Consider the following 9,208-nt stretch of genomic DNA (forward strand, 5'->3'; position numbering starts at 1 on the left):
TAACAACCAGCTGGTTTGACCTCCCTGTTTTCCCTGCCACACTTCATGATTCCAGAGGTTTTTGTTGTCTGGTTTGAGTTTATTTTTTGCATCACAATTTTACTACATTCCAGTCTCAAATCAGGTATCAATGAGGTGGAAAAATAGAATGCTTTGCTCCATAAGTCACAGTTAGAAGAAGAAACAACATATTTAGATCAACTCCCTTTAAGATCGCTTGTAGGAACTTGAGAATGATAGGCAATCTCCCAGCTAACTTCTATTCTCCTTTCCCCATTAACCCCATTTTCTGTTCATTTGTGGCCTCTTCAACCATAGGGATTTATTTTTTGCTCATGAGAATCTCATAGTCTTGGCTGTTGCTTTACGTCTAGTTCTAAGTCTAACTTAAAGTGTATTTCCCAGTTTTTCTTGACTGTCAAATACTAGAAAGTGGTTAAAAAATTCAGTCTTCACTTGACAGCACATGTTGGTAGTGAGGATGTGGAAAAGAGTACGTAACCTCCAGTTACCCTCCTGATAATTTTAAAGAGAAAAGTTAAGAAAAGTCCTATTGAAGAGAATGGAATGTGAGCTGGCATTTAGCATATGTTTATGTGCACATAACCTAAGTCTTCATAATATTGGATATGGCTGCAGATAGCAAATGCACTGGGTTCTAGTGCAAGATATTAACTTGGTAGCTAAGAGTAAAATCATGTTCTTTGAAGGTTCTTTACTCAAGTGTTTGAGTATCTTCCTATAGAGAGACATATAGTTAGCTATGGTAGTCTGAAGTCCAGTAGAAGACAAGGTAGATTTGCCCCTGTAAAGCATTTCATCGTGCCAGAAAAGTAAAGTAAACTTGGGGCGGGGAGAGGTTGTGAATAAATGTATTCATTTCTATAATTTCACTTTGCATTTACGTGAAGGGTCAACATTTCCATTTCCAGCTATATAGACAATATAGCGGAGAAACATAATGAGCCCTTTATATTAGCATGTACTAAGATCAAAGGAGAAGTGGAGACAGAAGCTACCATCTGCATCTAAGTGAGAAGCTACACCCTTTTTTTTTTTTTTTTTTCCAGAGCATACATCTTGGTTCCTCAGATGTCCCAAAATATCCTTCCTTCTGTTACAGTCTCATTGGACCAAAACTTTAATTTCTCATATCAGGAGAATTAGCCGCTGAAGAACGAGTAATAAAGAAAAAAAATTAAAGAATATAAACAATTGTACTTTTAGAAGAAAAAAAGTATTCCTTGAGTTTTAAGAACAAAGATCTCCAATCTCAACCTAGATAAGGAAGATAAGGTTAATGGCATACAGATTTAAAAAAATGAAACGTGCATTTCCGAACCTGTTATTTTCTGTCATTTTTTTTTCTACTCTCTTCTTCTTTCTCCATCCTCCCCATGTGCTTTTGACTTTAGAACTTCCTCATTAAGCCAGTCCTTGTCCTCACCATCTCCTTTTGTATGTAGTCTGTGATTGCTTCCAAGGTGATGTTTATCTGATCTAATCTGCCAAAGCATTTAATGTGTGCTTACCTTCAAACATACCTTGCTGTTCTTTGCTAGATCGGAATTAGATGCATAGCACCTTACATGACCCTACCCCTGGGGATGTAAACCCTCTGAAAAAGATTATCTTTCTACATGCCTGTGAAGCTCATAATACACTACTGATTGATATAACTAGTTAATTTTACCATATCTTACCTGAAAGTAGCAGGACTAGTTCCACCAAAAAGGTGAAGGTAACTCTACCCTGGGCAGCTGATCTGCGCAACATGTTTACATCACTATAAAGAGCATTGCTAAGACAAACTAAAATACTAGATGCTGTCATTCATATTAGTGATTTATCACGAGCATGGAGAAAATGGTTGACTTACCTGTTACATTTTTCTTGGTTGCAAGCGGTAGCTTTCTCCCCAACATCCATGATTAAAATGAAAAAACTCAAGCACTGTTAAAGTCATGGTAGTTGAAAGTAACTAACTCATTCAGTGTGGACCCGGCCTGGAAGAAATTAAAGTATTTCTTTAAAATGTTATTACCTTTTGTGTTTACTTCAAGTGTAGTTAAATCTCATAAACTCTAATTCCCTTACGCTTTTACCGCACTGACTGTATCTGTAGCAGTCTTCACATTCTGTTATCTCCACAAGACTGATAGTCTTACTGCTGACCATACTGGATCTTGAGAGTTTTTTTACTCTTGTTCATCCTGGCAACTTGCACATTTTATCAGTCTGTTCTTTCGATAGAACACATTGCAGCTGCACATATCTGGTGTTTCAGGAGAGAAGTACTGCTAACGTTGCACTCTGATCCTGTATTTCTGCAACCTCCTTGAGGGTAATAAAATAGGCTTCCTGGCAAACCTTTGAGCAAACCTCCTAGCAAATATATTTCTCAGATGATGCTATGTACTTGTTTGGTGCTCCTAATGTAGCTCTTGGAATGCTCTTGTTTCCCATGTTTCTTCTGGTACCATAGTGTCAAAGAACGGAGGAGGACGGTAGAAACGTGTTCTTACAACGCCACAGACGTCTGAAGTGGCACAGTAATATGCTTAGAATCAGTCTAGTCTACTTAATAGATGCATAAGTGTTCACCTCTGATCTTCACTGCTATGCATTTGCATTTTCACAGATCTGCGTATTGCATATTGGTTTCTATTCCACCCAGGAGAGCACACAAACACCAGCAGGCTCTCCCTGTGCCTGAAGAAGGGTGTTTGTAACGGGAAATATAGTAACCCCAGATGTCACCCAGATTTCAGCTTTGCTGAAAGCTTGCAAAGAACAATTTTACAACTACTTAGTTGGTGTAATAAAAGATATCACATTTAGCCAAAGACCATTGTCTGCCTAAATGAACATAAAACATCTAAGTGTGATTCTATTCCACTGTGTCTAAGCAGAAAAAAGCAATGCATCTGCTTTTATAGCATACCACCCTCTTACCCATAAATCACAAAAAAGCACTGAGGAAAACCAGGATCTATGCCTTTCCCGTATCAAGTCTTTTAGGAATTTGAAATGGGTAGAATAGAGTGGTGCTCTTCATCTCTCTGGTTATTTCCATACCTGTAAGGCAGAGGTGTATAGCTTGCAGAGCCCCGCCACCCAGCCCCTGTTGCTGTCTCTGGGTCTGATTGGACCCAAAGGGCACAGTGCACAAGCAGGGCTGGTCTATTGCCTGGGCCTGGTCCACTGACCCCCTACCCTTCCACTTCCCCCAGCGTACCTGATCCAGCAGCCACTCCAGCTGGTCTGGGACCTGCTTGGCATACGGTGCAGATCCCAGAGTGGCTGGAACAGGTGCTGGGTGTGGTGCAGTCTGGCTAGAACAGCACCCGGGCTGCATGTGGTGACCCGACCATGCCACATAAGGTGCCTGTTCTGGCTGCACACCGCACAGCACCCACTTCGGCTGGTCTGGGACCTGCACTGCACTCTGCTGACACACACTGTGTACAGTATGGGTCCCAGACTGGCTAGAGCAGGCATTGCATGCAGCCCAGTCCCAGAGCTGCCCTGGTAGCCACTGCCCTGGTGCAGTGTGACAGCTGCTTCATCTGGACTGCACAGCATACAGCACTTGTTCTGTCCACTGCAGGATCCAGGTCCCAGACTGGATATTGCAGGCACTATATCAGGTCTGCAGGGAAAGGGCCCGATTCTGCCTGCAGACCAGCCCCATACCATTCTTATGGTCCGTGGGTCTGGATGAGTTAGACACCCCTACTGTAAGTGGTGACACCTGGGGTTACCATATTTCCAGTTACAAAGAGCACACTTGTCACATGGGGGGGCAGGGTATATGATTGTAGGGGGTAGTGATATGTTGATGCCCTCCCCCTGCCCATTCCATTGCCCCTCACTCCCGACTCACAGACTGCTGGCCCTGCCAATGCCCCTCACTCTCAACCTGCAGTACCCTGTCCCTGGGCCATGCTCGTGCCCCTCACTCCCAACCCGCAGCACTAGTTCCCCACACTTCCAACCCACAGTCACCCACCCAGCCTGATGCCCCTCACACCCAAGCCACAGTGCCCCCTGCTCCCTCCAGTGCCTCCCAGCTGTCCTGCCTCTTCAAACAAGGGCACTGGCCCTAGTGCCACCGGTCCAGCCACGCAGCTCCATGCTGCTCCGGAAGGGCCCCCTTCCCCCAGTGGAGGGTCTGACATCCCCCCTGCCTTCCTTGTGCTGATGCAGCCCCAGCACTCAGACAGCTTCCCCTAGCGCTGGCAGACCCCTCCACACACACACACACCCAGCCCACCCCCAAGCCCTGGCCCTCCAACTCCCACCTCCCACAGACTTACCTGCATGCGGCTGCTGGGGCTGCTCCCACCTCCCTGCCTGGCTGCACACCTGCCACATGCATGTGCACCCTGCCTCCAGTCACCCTCCCCTGCTCCCCCCAGTCCCAAGCAGCTCGTTGCTAGGGCAAGCCAGGAAGTGCTGGGAAAAACTGAAGCAGAGCAGAGCAAAATCCCAGACATTTGATAATAAAAACTGCCCCAATGGAGTTGGGAGGACTCAACAAGAGGATGTGTCTGGGAAAACCTGGACCTTTGGTAACCCTAGGTCCATCTAGTCATGTCCAAAAGTGCTATAGAGCTTGTGCAAAAGTACTTTGGAACAAACTAGAGCATGCTGCTTTGTCCACGGGTGCAAAACCTCCAGCTCTGTCAACCTCTGTGCAGTGCAGTGCAGTGCAGTGCAGTGCAGTGCAGTGCAGTGCAATCTCCATCTACATCCATGCCTGAACCATTCAAACAGCTGATCTCTCACCAGGAGTTAATTCCCTGAAATATAACCTGTAATTTACAGTTAGCCTGTGTCATTTTTCCTCAAGAATGTGCATCCCTAGCTAGAAGAATACATCTAGCTGTTCAGCGCAGGTAGGACCAAAAAGAAAAAATGGAAGTTTTGTTGATGTTGAGCAGACTGGGTTTTTCTAGTGTCCTCTATGGCCACTAACATACTGGCTCTGACCTAAAGGAGCATTTTATAACAGCAGTAAACCTCTCACTATAAGGGCTGATAAGGGAAAGGGCATCAAAAGCTGTACTAAATAACCTGCAGGAGGGCAGCACTGTGGGTCAATTGGCTCCAGCAGGTTGTTTGTAAATGTAACTCATTTAGAGACAGCTGTCAACACAGCACTAGACTCTGCTTGGAATGAGTCTCCCGGGACTGATAAGATACTGATTGCAGGCTGTAATTCAGGTCCTTCAGACTGCTAACCCCTCTGCAGTCACAGAGATGGGGTCTTCAGTTTTTCCTCCCAAAACAAGCTTTTCCCTTCCTTGTATAAATACACACAGGTTGCACTGAGCATCTTCCCTTCAGCAGCTGGATGAATGTCACACATGGTATTTATTGGCAACTTTTCTGTCTTCCATTTGCAACTTTCTTCAAAGATCGGTCACAACTTCTACAGATGTGTTTGTTTTTGGAAATATTTGCTGAATAACTTGGACAAACTTTTCCAGGTTGGTGGCATTCATAACTGGTTTCCTTTCATTATTTCCTAGTCTTTGTGTCCATACATAGATATACATGTATATATACAATATATACCAACATGTATATATTGGTATATATACATGCCAAGTGAAGAGAATAACCAGAGCCCTAGGCCCTGAAGTTAGACTTCTGCTTCCCCACTTGAATGTTTTTGAAAAAGAAACTATAATGCACATTCCAGGATTCGGAGACATATGAATTCATACTGATATTCATCAGGGTACGCAGCCAAATTGCTCTTCATCCAAACAGCAGTATGACTGGAGATGCTAGCGAAATGAACTTATTCTCCATTTACTCATGCTGAATTATACAGCTGACTACTACTTCCTTATTTCTCTCAGGACTTCAGAAATGCTGGCATGTACGTGTGCAATCAATTTTAAAATCTGTGCATGGTCTGTCTTCCTTCTCTACCTTGTTTCAATGTTCAGCTCTATTTGAATGTTGTGAGCCATGTTACAGTAATTCACATAAAAAACAGCATGTGCTTTCAGGGAAGATTGATCCAGCTGGGATTTCTAATCTTCGCCCTCTGCAATAGATTGATTTGGTCCATGCTCATCTAAGTGAACTGTGCAAAATGTTATCCTGCTTCTTCAGGATAACAGCCCTGTGTCCCTCTGCAATTATGGCAAGCTTCTGGGCAGCGTGGGGCAGATACAGGAGGGCATACCGTGAGGATTTCACTGCAAGCAGAAAACGATTATCGCTTGTACATTCTGAAGAATTTCAAAATTTAAAAAATTCAATCCCAGGCTGCTTTAATTGCGGCACAGGCTCCCACCTTGGCAGACACATTAATTTACTTCCAGGTGGCAAAGCCATTCTAAGCAATTGCCTATAAATATTAAAGTAGTTGCCACTGGAAATCAGCATTTGCCAACAGCTATCCATCAGTAGGGACTGACAACCTTGACATCTCTTGGCAAATGCTGTCTTTTAACAGTGCCTTAAAATTTGGCATTGGGCTTCACAAACAAGTGGTAAGACATGCTCCACACATTGATCAGCTGGCAGTCTAAGGGCCTGATTCTCATTTGTGGTGAGAATCAGGTCCTTTAAACCATACAGCTGCCTTACAATGGCACATACAAGCTAAACCCCACACAGCTTTAAAATCAATACAGCTAACTCCAGAGTATTGCACTAGAGCAGAGAATGGTCTGGCAGCATACAGCAAGCATAGGAACAACTCACCACCTTGCCTCTCCCTGACGGTGACATAAGAGCAGAAGAAGTGACATACTGGATCTCACCAATGGTCCATCTAGCCCAGTATACTATCTCCCATAGTGGCAGAGGTAGACGCTGTACAAGGAGAATACCAGACTGGCTCTTTAGAGTGCTCTACCCACTATTCAATACCCTCTCTGGCATCCGTCATTGCTTGGTTTAGAGATGCCAGAGGAAACATCTCCAACCATTTGGTTCAATTGTCATTCATAAATCTAGCATCCATTAATTTATCTAGTCTGTTGGCAAAGACCTGGCACAGTCATAATAAGTGTAGGCCTTCTGATGGAGGAGGATATTGAATAGATGCATAAGGAAGCAGTGGACTACATTTGCATTTTAAAGTAGAACCTGTAAGGGATGAGAGACTGGAACGTCTGAGAAGAGGCAAGAGATAGAGGTATTGAATACGTGAGCCATGGGATACTTGATAGATGTGAAAAGCATGCCATTCTCAAGGCACCCAAGGAGGAAAAGGGGATGCTGAACAGCCTATAAAAATCCAGGCAACGATGAGGCCTGTGGCATCTCTGCCTCACCTATGCAGAAGATCTGTAGATCCCCAGAAATATCTTCTGAATACCTGGCTGCAAAAAGACGCACTGTCCTTAGGATTATGTAAGACCTGTACACAGTTTTCTGTTATCTTTGTGGCTTAACGTGTTGCATTTTGACCTAAGCAGAGTTCTTGTTGTTCTGTAGCCTGTTTTGTCTTAACTCAGGCAGAGTTTTTTTATCATTTCTTTGTCTTATGCTTAAAATTGCAAATTGCTGTGATCCATAAATGTTTTCTTCAGAGAACGAACTATTCTTGTTCAGGCATTTTATGACTTCAGTGCTACTATCAAAATTCTAATATTAGCATCCAGTAACAAATCCCTTTTTAAACCTAGGACCCAGAAAGTTTTCATGAACAGATCTGTCATCCTGGCGAGAAGTAGCCAGTGGTGTCCCTCAGGGGTCCGTGCTTGGACTGGTGCTTTTAAACATCTTTATCAATGATTTGGATGTGGGGTGAAAAGCTCGCTGGCCAAATTTGCAGATGACACCAAGTTACGGGGGAGTGTGGTCATGCCAGAAGATACATTGCAGATACAGGTGGACCTGGACAGGCTGGAGATTTGAGCAGACCAAAACCAGATAAAGTTCAATACTCGTAAGTGTAAGGTGCTCCATCTGGAGGCAAACAATCCCCACCATACTTACAGGCTCAGGGCCGACAATTTGACTTGCACCACAGCTGAAACCACCGCATGAACGTGAGCTGGCAGTGCAATGCTGTGGCCAGCAGGGTAAACAATACTCTGGCATGCATTAACCTTTGCATCTCATGCAAAACTAAGTAAGTGATACTCCCACTACTCTGCACTGGTGAGACCGCACCTGGAGTACTACGTCCAGTTCTGGCCACTGCACTTCAGCAAGGATGTGGAAAAACTTGAGAGGGTCCAGAGAAGAGCCACCCGTATGATCAGGGACTTGCAAGACAAGCCGTATGAGGAAAGGCTGAGGGACTTGGGCCTCTTCAGCCTACAGAAGTGAAGTCTGAAAGGGAACTTGGTAGCAGCTTACTGGTACATCAGGGGAGTACATCAAGAACAAGGTGAACAGCTGTTCACCGGGGCATCCCTGGGGAAGACCAGGAGCAATGGATACAAACTCCTGGAAGGCCCCTTCACAGTCAGGATGTCCAGACTGTGGAATAAACTCCCTCCAGTGGTGGTGCAGTCGCCTACCCTGGAAATCTTCAAAAGGAGACTGGACAATCACCTCACTGGGGTCACTTGACCCCAGTTGTCTTTTCCTGCCTGGTGCAGGGGGACTGGACCCAATGATCTACAGGCATACCTCGGAGATATTGTGGGTTCAGTTCCAGACCACCGCAATAAAGCGAATATCGCAATAAAGCGAGTCACACGAATTTTTTGGTTTCCCAGTGCATATAAAAGTGATGTTTACACTATACTATAGTCTATTAAGAGTGCAATAGCATTATGTCTAAAAAAACAATGTACAGACCTTAATTAAAAAATACTTTATCGCTAAAAAATGCTAACCATCATCTGAGCCTTTAGCAAATTGTAATCTTTTTTGCTGGTGGAGGGTCTTGCCTCGATGTTGATGGCTGCTGACTGATCAGGGTGGTGGTCGCTGAAGGTTGGGGTGGCTGTGGCAATTTCTTAAAATAAGACAACAATGAAGTTTGCCGCATCGATTGACTCTTCCTTTCACGAAAGATTTCTCTGTAGCATGCGATGCTGTTTGATAGCATTTTACCCACAGTAGAACTTCTTTCAAAAGATCACAGATCACCATAACAAATATAATAATAATGAAAAAGTTTGAAATATTGTGAGAATTACCAAAATGTGACACAGAGACACGAAGTGAGCAAATGCTGTTGGAACAATGGCGCCGATGGAAAAATGGCGCCAATAGACTT

This window comes from Crocodylus siamensis, chromosome 4, assembly GCF_052110815.1.
Source record: "Crocodylus siamensis isolate JL-2025a chromosome 4, ASM5211081v1, whole genome shotgun sequence".
NCBI classification, from domain to species: domain Eukaryota; kingdom Metazoa; phylum Chordata; order Crocodylia; family Crocodylidae; genus Crocodylus; species Crocodylus siamensis.